This window comes from Scylla paramamosain, chromosome 12 (genome assembly GCF_035594125.1).
Source record: "Scylla paramamosain isolate STU-SP2022 chromosome 12, ASM3559412v1, whole genome shotgun sequence".
NCBI lineage: Eukaryota > Metazoa > Arthropoda > Malacostraca > Decapoda > Portunidae > Scylla > Scylla paramamosain.
In genome coordinates, this window is record NC_087162.1 from 14,267,948 (window position 1) to 14,280,447 (window position 12,500).

At 36.9% G+C, this 12,500-nt stretch overlaps 2 protein-coding genes across 3 annotated transcripts in view; both read right to left on the reverse strand.

The window, feature by feature from the left end:
* LOC135105728 (sarcolemmal membrane-associated protein-like) overlaps nucleotides 1–9,747 on the reverse strand; it is a 90,813-nt gene extending 81,066 nt beyond the window's left edge. The window contains 1 exon segment of the mRNA XM_064014167.1: nucleotides 9,625–9,747. The gene's annotated coding sequence lies outside the window, so the exon portion shown is untranslated.
* Nucleotides 9,748–11,746: 1,999 nt separating this feature from the next.
* LOC135105730 (zinc metalloproteinase nas-4-like) overlaps nucleotides 11,747–12,500 on the reverse strand; it is a 233,776-nt gene continuing 233,022 nt past the window's right edge. For both annotated transcript variants that reach the window (XM_064014170.1, XM_064014169.1), the window contains exon 16: nucleotides 11,747–12,500. This exon is cut by the window's right edge. The gene's annotated coding sequence lies outside the window, so the exon portion shown is untranslated.

Below are 12,500 nucleotides of genomic sequence, written 5' to 3' on the forward strand. Positions count from 1 at the left end.
TGATTCCTAAGCTACACGTTCCATCTTGTTTCTGTACTTGTATCTGTCCAGTCCTTTCAGTTCATATACAGTTGCTGCTGCTATTGCTTCTTGTTCTAGTGTGTTTTTTTTTTTATGCAAGATCTCCCCGACAACAAACGGCAACAAAAAGGTAGCAAGAAAGAAAAAAGGCCTATTGAAGATGCCACTCCCAAAAGATAATTGTAAAAAAAATAAATAAAAAAAATAAAAAATAAAATAACTGAATAAATACATAAATAAAAAAAATGATAATAATAATAATAATAATAATAATAATAATAATAATAATAATAATAAATTGAAAAAAAAAAAAATCCTAATAATTAAATAAATAAAAAATAAATAAAAATAAATAAAAATCCACAATTACAACAGATTGACAGATTGAATACAGGTATTGAGAGAGAGAGAGAGAGAGAGAGAGAGAGAGAGAGAGAGAGAGAGAGAGAGAGAGAGAGAGAGAGAGAGAGAGAGAGAGAGAGAGAGAGAGAGAGAGAGAGAGAGAGAGGTACTGCCATCATCGGCAGCTGTTTTTCATCAGGGTAACTGTTCTTAATTACAGCGTTAATTGTAATTGCTCCTAGTTTTCTTGTATCACTGATAGTTTAACTTGTTAGGAAATTTTTTCTTTTCTATTAAATGGGTAGTTTATATTATTGAGAGAGAGAGAGAGAGAGAGAGAGAGAGAGAGAGAGAGAGAGAGAGAGAGAGAGAGAGAGAGAGAGAGAGAGAGAGAGAGAGAGAGAGAGAGAGAGAGAGAGAGAGAGAGAGAGAGAGTGAGTTTAGTGATGAAGCAAACACTTGGAAAAGTTAGAGGTGGAAAAGGGTGGTAAGAATTATAACTCGTGTGTGTGTGTGTGTGTGTGTGTGTGTGTGTGTGTGTGTGTGTGTGTGTGTGTGTGTGTGTGTGTGTGTGTGTGTGTGTGTGTGTGTGTGTGTGTGTGTGGCTTGGTGGGAGAGTCACAAGAATCAGGCATGTGGGAGAGGAGAGGAGGAAAAGATGAGGCAGGAAATTTCACAGTTATGTTTCTTATTTTTCTTTCCTGTAAACGTTGTGTTACTATGGCTGCTGCATCATTTTCTTGTAACTGGTGACTGGATGGAACAATTAGTAGTAGTAGTAGTAGTAGTGATGTAACTAAGAAACATGAGGATGAATCTATCCAATGTATGTGAGAGAGAGAGAGAGAGAGAGAGAGAGAGAGAGAGAGAGAGAGAGAGAGAGAGAGAGAGAGAGAGAGAGAGAGAGAGAGAGAGAGAGAGAGAGAGAGAGAGAGAGAGAGAGAGAGAGAGAGAAACGAGACTCATAATAAATGACAAACAAAAATATAAAAATCACAACTATTACTGAAGGCAAAATAGAAACAAGTCCTGAGTGAAAAAAATGAAGTAGGAGAGAAAAAAATAAAAGTAAATAAATAAATAAATAAACAATAAAAATAAATAAATAAATAAAATAAATAAAAAATAAATAAATACAACTAATAACAATAAGAACAAAAAACCTCTAAATGAGATAAAGAAAAGTGACAAATAATAGATAATAATAAAAATCCTAGTAAAATTCTAACAAAATGAAGAACAAGGGAGGAAGAACAGGCAGTGGTGGACAAGTGGCTTCAATAAACACTAGGTAATAAATGGCTAATACATTGAGGGTTCAATGAGAGCAGCATGATGGAGAGCCAGACTGCTGAGTGAGAGGGGAGTGATAAGGGTGAGTGAGAGGTGAGGGCATTTCCTGCCTCTCACATCACAGCCACACACTCACCACACTAATTTTAGCTGACTGAGTGTGCTCTGTTTGCCTAAGGTACTCCAGTGGCATAAGGGTTGTAATACGAGGGATACACAAGAGGTCCTTGGAGCCAGTTATCAGAGGAGGACTGGAAATAATGGTCAAAGCTTGTATTGATAACATGAGATTTTGAGACAGGAATAAACTGGTTCTCAAATAAGTGGAATGGAATAGATATCCTTGGAGTTATTAAATGGGAGAGAACCAGAAGTAAGAGATAAAAGTTTGATAAAGTCAGATTCTAAAAAATCCAAGTCGAGCAGACAGGAATAAACAGGTTCTCATGTAGGTAGATGAAACAGACAAGTCTTACTTAGAGTTAGTAATCAGGATTGGTCCAGTAATAACATTCATTCTGTTAAGGTTGGATTTTAAGGAGATAAGACACTGGTTCTCAAATAGGGTGGTGGATGGGTGGATAGACAAGATCCTTCGAGTCAGCAATCAGGAGAGTAGGAGGAGTAACACTATGGTCTTGCTTGGTTAAAAATCAGAGCATTGTAATAACTATTTAGAAACTGTAGTAAAAAATAACAAATAAAAAAAACATGGAAATCACATAAATACATAAACAAATACCTAAAAGTTACACATGATAAGAGGAAAAGTTTATTAAGCAATGTGAGAATAACATTAAGCTTTTCATGATAGTTTAGCTATTAAGCTTTTCATGATAGTTTAGCTATTAAGCTTTTCATGATAGTTTAGCTATCAAAAAAAAAAAAAAAAAAAAAAAAAAAAAAAAAAAAAAAAAAAAACCACCAAACAAGACCACAAGTACAAAATATCACCATAACACTGAATGAGGTTAACAATCCCAAGGTACAATCCTGTACCTTCTCCCATGAATGAGCCCAGCAAGACACCCCAGCAATGAGAGAAAAGCAGGTAACAAAGATCCACCTGGAGGGAACAGGCCACACAGACAGGTATGTAGCAAGGGACAGGTGAATCATTAGGCAGGTATTCAGGGCAGTAGTACTCTGGGTTTGAATAAGGGAGGGACAGGTGGAAGCTAGTGAGTCAAAGGGAAGTTTAGGTACAGTTAAAGGTAATGGTGAATGTTATGGGGTGACAGGTGGAAACAGCTGACTAATAAGTAAGGTTTAATAAGGCAGATAATGGTGATAATATAAAGAACAAGTGGAAACTAGTGTATCATAAGGATGTTTGGGTATAATTAAAAGAGGTTATGAGAGGATAATTAATAACAGGTGATTGACAGGTAAGGTTTGGTATGGTTAATGAGATAATGTTATAGAGAGACAGGCAGAAACAGGGTATTGACAGTTAAGGTAATGTTATAGGAAGACAGAAACAGGTTATGACAGGTAAGGTTAGTTTAATAAGGTAAGGTTTAATAAGACAGATAAAGGTGAGAATATTAAAACAGGCAGGTGGAAACAGGTGACTGATAGGTAAAGTTTAGGTATTGTTTAACTGAGACAGGTAAAGATGATGTTATGGATGACAGGAGGCACTGGGTGAGTGATAGGTAAGGTTAGGGTATGGTTTAATGAGCCAGGTAAGGCTATGTGACAGGAAACAAACGAGGATGCAAGTTTAGAGGAAAGGTTAAGGCAACAGGTACAGGTTAGAACAGATTAAAATGACAACTGTCCATTCATAAGTAAGGCTAAGATTTACAAGTAAGGCAGGTGGAAACAAATGATCACTTAGAAAATTTTGAGTATAGCTAAATGAGACGGGTGAGGATAAGAGCAAGTTAAGGTGATCTATCAGTACATTTATAAGTTTCATATCAGTAGAGGCAAAAGTTATCTTTTTTTTTTTGAGATAAAAGATAGATGCAACAGTGATTTCAGCAATGTTAAGATTTAGGTGCATCTTCTCAGTTTGCCTTTCTCTTTACACCAGGTACAGCTCCAAGGAACTCTCCCAAAGATAAGGTTTTATAAGCCATATATCAATCCAACTCTAGAAAGGTCTTCTGAGAACCCTTCATGAAACATGTTATTTTATTTAAAAGTTTCATAAAGCAAAGTTATTCCATTTATAAGTTGCAAAAAGCAAGTTATTTCATTTACAAGCATACTAGGCTGGCAATTCCACAAGAGGTCCTAGTCTATACAGCGCACCCCAAACACACACACACACACACTGGTGGAAAGGGATAGTCTTGTGGACCACTGTGGTGTATGAACAAACACAAAGCAAGGCTAGGAAGGTGAATAAGTAAAAAAAACAGGCAACTCACATATGAATGCTAATAATTCTATTCAATGTAATTGGATACGCAGGTGGGAAAAGATAAGTTTCATTTAAAAATTTAAGGCATTATAATCCTTTAGTCCTCATATGATTAGTTCATTAATATCACCCATCATTTCCAGCGGCATAACAGACATATTGCGTGGGGTGGCAGGAACTCTGAGTGGTGATAATACATTTCTCCACTGGATGTCAACAAATGAGGTGATGGAAGAGCGAGGCAGGCAGGTAACAGGTGACAGCGGCAGGAAAAACACTGGCCAGATAAGCTACACACACACACACACACACACACACACACACACACACACACACACACGCACCACTAGTTGCCAGGTGCACAGGATACGAGGAAAAGAGGGTAAGGGGAGGTACAGACGTGGTTAGAGGTTGAAGGTTGCATAACCAAGTAACTATTTGCTGTTAATTCTAAAGTTTTGTCTCTTTCTCTTGGTCCTTTAAGTAGCTCTCTGCACTCGATTCTACAGCTTCGTCCCTCTCTCAGTGCCTTGAGTAACCGTCTGTGATCAATTCTACAATTTTGTCTTTTGTCCTTTGAGTAAGTGTCTGCACTCAGTTCTACAATTTTGTCTTTCTCTTGATCCTTTGAGTAACCACCTGCATTAATTCTACAGTTTTGTACTTTCCTTCAATTCTAAATCCTTGGATTCTTTGAGAAGAGGACATCAATTTAAGGAAAATCACAAATTCCAAGAGTTAAGTGCAAAATGTGATGACTACCAAAGTATGCAAGATAAGCAGGTGTCTACATTATAACCAATGCATTAATGTATACACGAGCCACATCTAATTCATTATACGCAAATCATAAGGTAAGTTGGTCTCTAATTTTGGTTAAACTTTTTAGTTCTTCTTTAGGGACCAGCACTTCAGTGTCTTTTTTTTTTTTTTATATGGGTATATTTTCTTGCAACTGGCCAGTATCCCTCTTGTGAAAAAAAAAAGTACACAAGTATCCATAATATGCAGGTCTGACAGGATGAAGAAATAACTCACAATATCACATGTTAGACAGGATACAGGGACAATTGACAAGATCACTAGTTTGACAGGATGCAGGAACAACATGGTGTATCACTGTGCTACACAACACAGAATGGCAGTGTCTTATCTAGAATCGAAAGACTCATTTAGTGACCACCCGACTGTAAGTTTAACTAGAGAGCATTCTTTAGTATGCTTCCCAGAAAAGCAGTAATGTTTTGAACGATTCTTCTATCAGTTACTCATGAAAATCACTAGTGTGGGAAGAGAAAGAGTGGCCTCCAGGTGATGTCTGGTGTCCACACTGCATTTTTGATAACCTTGTATCTCTGTTGTGGTTTGATTAGCTTATCACAATGACCTGCCACAAAAACTAAACTAACCTTGCTATCTATGGTCACTTTACTACAGCTGATACCACTCAAAACATGAAAATACCTAAACAAAATAAATAAATAAATAATAAAATAGAATGAAAAAAAAAAAATCATTATTGTTAGTTAATTATGACTGATACACAAGACCCTAAAAAACATAAGTTATCTAAATGGAGACTGAAAAATGACAAGCACCAGCACTCAAAACGTGGTAACTGGAAAAACTGATATCACCATAACTAGCAATCCATAATCGATATTCATACATGCGGTCCAAAACACTCAAAATAAATTGACCTACAGTGATACAGCTACAAAGTGTTGAGTGGTAACACACATTTCCAGGCTCACGTGATAAGTGTTCGGAAACTCTCTCTCTCTCTCTCTAATTAGACATCAGCACCACTAACCTATAATACAATAAATAATTCAAATAAAACACATAGGTGAATGAATAAACAAATACATAAAGAAAAACATAAGATTTTGATGACATGATAAGAATAGACACCTTTTCAGAATCATCCCATTCTAAATAATTCAAGTAAAACACACTGACGAATGGATAAAAACAGACAAAGAAAAGATATAACATTCAGAGGATATGAAAAGAACAGACACCTTTCAAGAAATATCCCATTCCCTTGCCCCTGTACAACGACACAAGAGAATCATTTTAAGAACACCACATCCTCTTCTCTCCCTCCTGTCACTCATCACCACAACCAACACAGAGAGGCAAGGTTAGCAGCTCACCATATCTTCCTCACCAGCACCCACCCAAAACCCAAGCTGAGAACACAAGAACAAGGGTAACAATAACACGCACAGCTTCCTTTTATATACCCAGTTCCTTCACGTTTACCTACACCTCCCACCTTCGTACCCAGACACGTAAGGTACATTTCAGTCTATGCAATCAACACCTTGATAGCAGAACAGGGTCTTTCATGATTCGTATGGTCCTTGTACTTGAATCTCTCGATGTCTAATAGCAACCACTTTTTAATACATTGTAGTGGTAGTTAATGACGTTTTCAAATTAGTTTTCATGATTCTAGTGATAATTACATAAGAAAGGGCAGAGGTAAATAAGGGAAGCAGCAAGAAGCCACTGCACCTACAAGTGGCGGTCCCTACGTGAAAATTAACTGCACCTATTTCCACCTATCAGTCTCATCTGTAAATTAGTGTGTGAAAGAAGTTTGTCAAGGGCACAAATATCAAAGCAAGAGAGAGAGAGAGAGAGAGAGAGAGAGAGAGAGAGAGAGAGAGAGAGAGAGAGAGAGAGAGAGAGAGAGAGAGAGAGAGAGAGAGAGAGAGAGAGAGAGAGAGAATCTAATTTGCCACTTTAAAAAACTATCTAGGCATATATCAGGCCAGCACTCCCACACAGGGTAAGCCAGACAAGGTACCAAACATACATACACACACACACACACACACACACACACACACACACAATCATTCACACACTTAGCTACAAAAAAAACAGACAAAATCAACACAAACACACAAACAGACACATGAGTAGGATCCCAAGGCACTTCCCAGACCAATGGCATACACAAACATACAAGAATGGCCAGTATAGCAGTGATCTGGTGTATCTGTGGGTCTGGGCTCACCTGTGGGTCTTGCCTGGCACACCTGTCTACTACTAACAAATGGCAAGTAAGGCAGCCAACCGTGTGAGTCAATCTCCATATATTCCTTCACCATGTGCTTTGCGGCTCATCTTAGGTATTTGGTGTTGAATTATTGTTAGAGTGGGGTTCTTTGTCACCTAACTTTTACTTACAATGTATATGGGTTGGTGTATTTTAACCGTATCTCAATCCTTCCTTATTTTTTTGTCTGTTTGTTGTGTAGTTAGTTAAAATTCTTTGTGGTTAATCTATTTCTCTAAACACAGTTATACATCATGGTCTACTGTATTAATAACACCCTCTATTCCTTGCTTTTGCTCTTAGTTGTAGGGAGTCTTTACTGTATGCTGTTCGTGTACATTCTTTAACGCTGTTCTATTTTTACAAGCTATATTTCATGGTCTATTGTATCCCTAACATCTTTGCTCCTTCCTTCATCACTATCCTTGCATGTTGTTCTTAGTTAGCTGGCATTTCCTCACTGTCTGCTGTCAGTGTACATTCTTTACTGCTCCTATATTTCTTTCCAAGCTATACTTCATGATGTATTTTATCCCTAACACCTCTATTCCTTCTTCCATCACCATCTTGCTCTTGTTCTTTGTTATTCATCTAGTGTTTTCTTATTGTCACCTGTTACTGTACATTCTTTATTGTACAACCTCTATTTTCCCATGCTATATTTTGTAAGTTATTCTATCCCTACTACCTATATTCCTTCCTTTATTACTTGTACCTTGTCTGTGTTTTTATTAACTTTTTATTTTGTTTGCATCTGCTTCACGTAAATTATTAAGAAATCGTTTTACTCTCTTCTATGCATATTCCTAATTTATTTTGATGATGCAGGGTTTCAAAATACTCCAGACAATAAGAGCCAAGAAACGGAAAAAAATGAAGTGTTATATACTGCATAAAACTACAGTAATATCGGTATAAATTTATTTTACCTTATTTTACCTGCAGTGTTTAAACTACCTTCACAAATTTGGTCCTTCATACCTTGATAGGAGAGACAAAAGGTAACCAAGTGACAATCCAAAACACCTGTCACTAACTCTATCTTCCATGCGTGTCACCTGCCACTAACACAAAAGACTGGAGATATAACAAGTATTGATAGGAAGCTAATAGCCACACCTCAGGAACAATGACAACAATGGAAAGTAAGGAAAGGCAAGGCAGTGTGGTAAGGTAGGCAAGATGGTGTTGTGAGATAAGGTAAGGTACAGTAAAGTAAGGTGAGGGAAGCTAATGTAAGCTAATGTGAGGTGAGCTACGGTGAGCTAAGTCAAGGTAATGTAAAAAAATACTTAATAAAAATAAATAAATATCAAGCAAGGCAAGGGCAAACAAGCAAGGCAAGAAAAAAAATAAATAAATAAAATAAAAATAACAAGACACAAGACAAGATAAAAGTAAGAAAAAGACAAGACAGGACAAGCAAAACAAAATAAGACAAGGCAGGGCAAGGTACTAAAACACACACACACACACACACACCTTCCTCCACCACATCCCGCATCGAGCAACCAGCCAGCCACTGATAACGAAAAGGGTTTCCAAACAACACGATAACAAAAAAAATATACATATTCTTACGTTTATCAGTTCACCTTCACTTATCCATCTCAACCCCCCCTTGCCCAACAGGTGAAGTGGATAAGACAATGATGAAATAAAAGCAAGGATTTAGCCGGATACAAAAGGTTATGCATATATATTTCAATGCAGAGGTGCCAGTTTCTGTTATGTATACTGTATCATGTATATCTATGCATGGTTTTGTACTGTTTCTTTAATCCGCGTGAAGTTTTTTTTAATACTTTGTCGCTAAATAGTGAAAGGAAATATTTAGTTATCATCTTGTATTCAATATTTACGTGTACCAGTTTTTTACGTTATGTATACTGTGCTATGTATGTTGAAACGGTTGTACGGGTTATTTATCGTTCAATTTATATAGTTTTTTTTTTTTTATTGTGAAGTTATCAGTGAAGGAAATGTACAATTATCGTTTCATATTCCCAGTACGGTATTTAAAAATCGTTAGGCCTTGAGTTAATTAATTCTGTACCTGTCCATTCACACCTTTACCTGCTTCTCCCCGCCTCCTCCTCACCTTAAGACGTCATTCAAACCAAACACCAATACAATTTTTTTTTTTAACCTAACCCGCAACCGTTAAATCCCAGCTTTATTTCCCCTCCCCCCCATTAATACAAATACACAAAAAATAATAAAAATAATTCACCTGTCACTTCTCATTCAGATCTATTCCGTTATTATTATCTAGTATCTTTTTAAGGCACTTATAATCCAAATTAGCCCCCCCTTATGGCCACGGAGCTCAAGGGTCAATTTCAAACAGGAATTACCGAGTGACAGAAGAAAAATCCGTCTTATTATTAAAACATATTTCGCTGAGGGTCAATTTCGCGCCATTTTTATCCCTATTTTGTGGGTTTTGAGGGTCACTATGGGTGTGTATGGGCAGGTGTGGGCGGTGGGAGTGCGTACGGATGGGTCAATACTGCCTTACCAGTGATCGCCTTGTGTTTATCGAGGAAAAAGCCCGGCAGCCTCCACCTCTACGTCCTCACTCCGCCATCTTGCGATCACTACTGAAGGAGCCGAGAGGAGTCAAATGGAGATCTAATGTTTGGGTGTTTTCTCCCTTTGCTTTAAATTTAGTTGTTATCTATTGCTTATATATTTTAAGAATATTAAATTCAAGTAGCTTCGATTGATGTGAAAATGTAGTATAATTGTGAAAGATATAGGAGGTAGATCAAATGAAGATTTAATGTGTGAATGGTTTCTCCCTTTGCTTTAAATTTAGTTGTTATTTATTGCTTTTATATTTTATTGAGTGTTTAATTTATGTAGATGTGGTTGGTTTGGAAATATAATAATATTTGAATCAGAGCAGAGTGGTAAGTCAAATGGAGATCTAATGTCTGAAGGATTGTTACATTTGGTAAAGCTGTGGCACCACTTACCGGTTTGCTCTTTATTAAATCACATATTTTCGAATAAATGTCATAATTAAGATACGCAATTTCTATTTAAGGAAGGCAAATAAAAATCAAACTGAGCTACAGTAGCGTTAAAGATCTCTTGATAGGCTAACTAAGCAGTTATGTTATTGCTATCTATTTGATGTCTATAGGACTTTCAAACTTGCATGCAAAATATCTTAAAAAATAAACAACAGCTGAGGGAGAAGGGGAGGAGGTGAAAGGTCAAATGAGGGTCTAGTGTTTGAGTGATCTTGAGATAAACTACAGCAAATACAAGTATCATTCAACCATTTAATTATTGTTGACGAAATCCACTTAAACATAAGTTGTTCGTAATGAATGAACTACAGACAAAATCCTGACGAAAAAAAGCGGGAACAGACTGCTTGAAATATCAGTAATAGAGATGATGAACTGAAAAAAAAAAAACATTAAACTGAAAACACTCATTACTTACCTTCTAGCCAAGGCATTGCACTTACATACCTTAACTAGAGACACCTTTTAGTCTTCTGGAAATACCCAACAATAGTCTCAAAAGGAATAGTTGTAGGAATATCTCCTACTACTAATTCTTGTCATTATTACTCCATATTCTTATCAAAATACTTTAACTAGAGATACTTTTCTAGCCTCCTGAAAATACCTAACGATAGTTACAAGAGCTTACATAAACTTGAAATATAGGAGAAGGAATACTGTTAATGATATTAGTTCTTATCATAATTTCTCCTCATTCTCTCATGTCCTTGTTATATATTACACATTATTGTTTTTTTTTAATACTAATAGGGTACAGAGAGGTAAATTAACACTATACTGGATTTAAAATTACCGTACAGTAGTTGTTCAAGCAGTCATAGTTTCCCTTTTAAATAGTTTTCTTATAAATCAATGAACTTTTATGCATAACTTCGCTAAATCAATGCAGCGCTACACAATTTTTCCTGATCTCTGTTACATCTTTCTAGAGACAGCGTTTTCTCTACTACAATTACTTAAATTAATCGGTAGCCTAGAAAACACAAAAACAATCTCTTATTTTCCATTCCTTCTCCGTGTGTCCGTGCAAAGATCTCGCACAGTGTCCTGGATACTAGTAAAAAGGTGATAGCCAGGTGGTGGAGAAAATAATACGGATGTAACAGGAGGTATTAAATGTGAATCCTGTAGAGAATGATAAAGAGAAATACGCATATTTGAGGAAAGAACAGAGAGAGAGAGAGAGAGAGAGAGAGAGAGAGAGAGAGAGAGAGAGAGAGAGAGAGAGAGAGAGAGAGAGAGAGAGAGAGGAGGGAAGTGGAAGGAAGTCGATAGAAGAAAAATGGAAGGAGAGGGAGATGAAGAAATGAAACAAACAGAGCAATGGAGAGAAGGGAAATGAAAGAAGAGGGAAATGGAGAGATGAAACAAATATAATACGGAAATCACATCGAAGGAAAGACCGAGGAGAGGGAAATGAAGAAACTAAGTAAACAAATATAATAAGAAAATCCATACATAAGATGAGAACAAAACAAGGGAAACTGGAAGAAGCCAACATACCTACACGTGGCAGACTGTGTATAAAAGCCTACCACTTTCCACATATCCATAAATTTTGTTTAATATAATGAATTGATGACTAAATGAGACGTCAACTCTTAATCATCAGTTTATTTCCCCCATACAGGGCTGCCAGCACACATCAGGCTCAGTACACATAGCATAAACACACCCACTCCTAAGATCAAGGGCCGTATTCTGACGATGACAATTTTCAAAGGCCACAGAGATGATTAGCCGAGTTCTCAATACCGTTTCTCCCGTTAACAATGTAAAAATCTTGTTAATATGTCCCTACAACCACAAAGACACCCTCAAAACACAGCGTAACTTCAACAAGAGGTTTTCGAAAGTAGTGAAGTGAGGGAAGTGTTTCAGGATGTGGTCCCAAGACGTGTTCGCTGCCTCACGTGTTCTAAAACGCTGTAGGCTCCCATGAGGATTAGTTTCAGATCCCTTATAGCTCATTAGTCAGGTTCCTAGGGTTTATCGGATTTCCTCGGCTGTTTTCCATTACTAATGCAAGATAATTGTTAAACTGTCATGAAAACACTTAAAAACCCTAATAAATCCCACTAAAGCTTGTTAACTATAGATATAAGGACTATAGTTTCGGATCCCATACAATTATAGTCGGGCTTACAGAATTTATAGGGTTTTCAAGGGTGTGTTTCCAATTAAATAATGTAGGAAAATGGTCAAACCATCACTAGAACCATGAAAATACCCAGTAACAGATAAGGAACTGAGGCGTCTATGAACACGGTGGCAGGTGAAACACAAGATTCTACCTCTACCTTACAAGACTCTACCTTACATGTGTACCATTCCACACCCAACATCAAAGCTA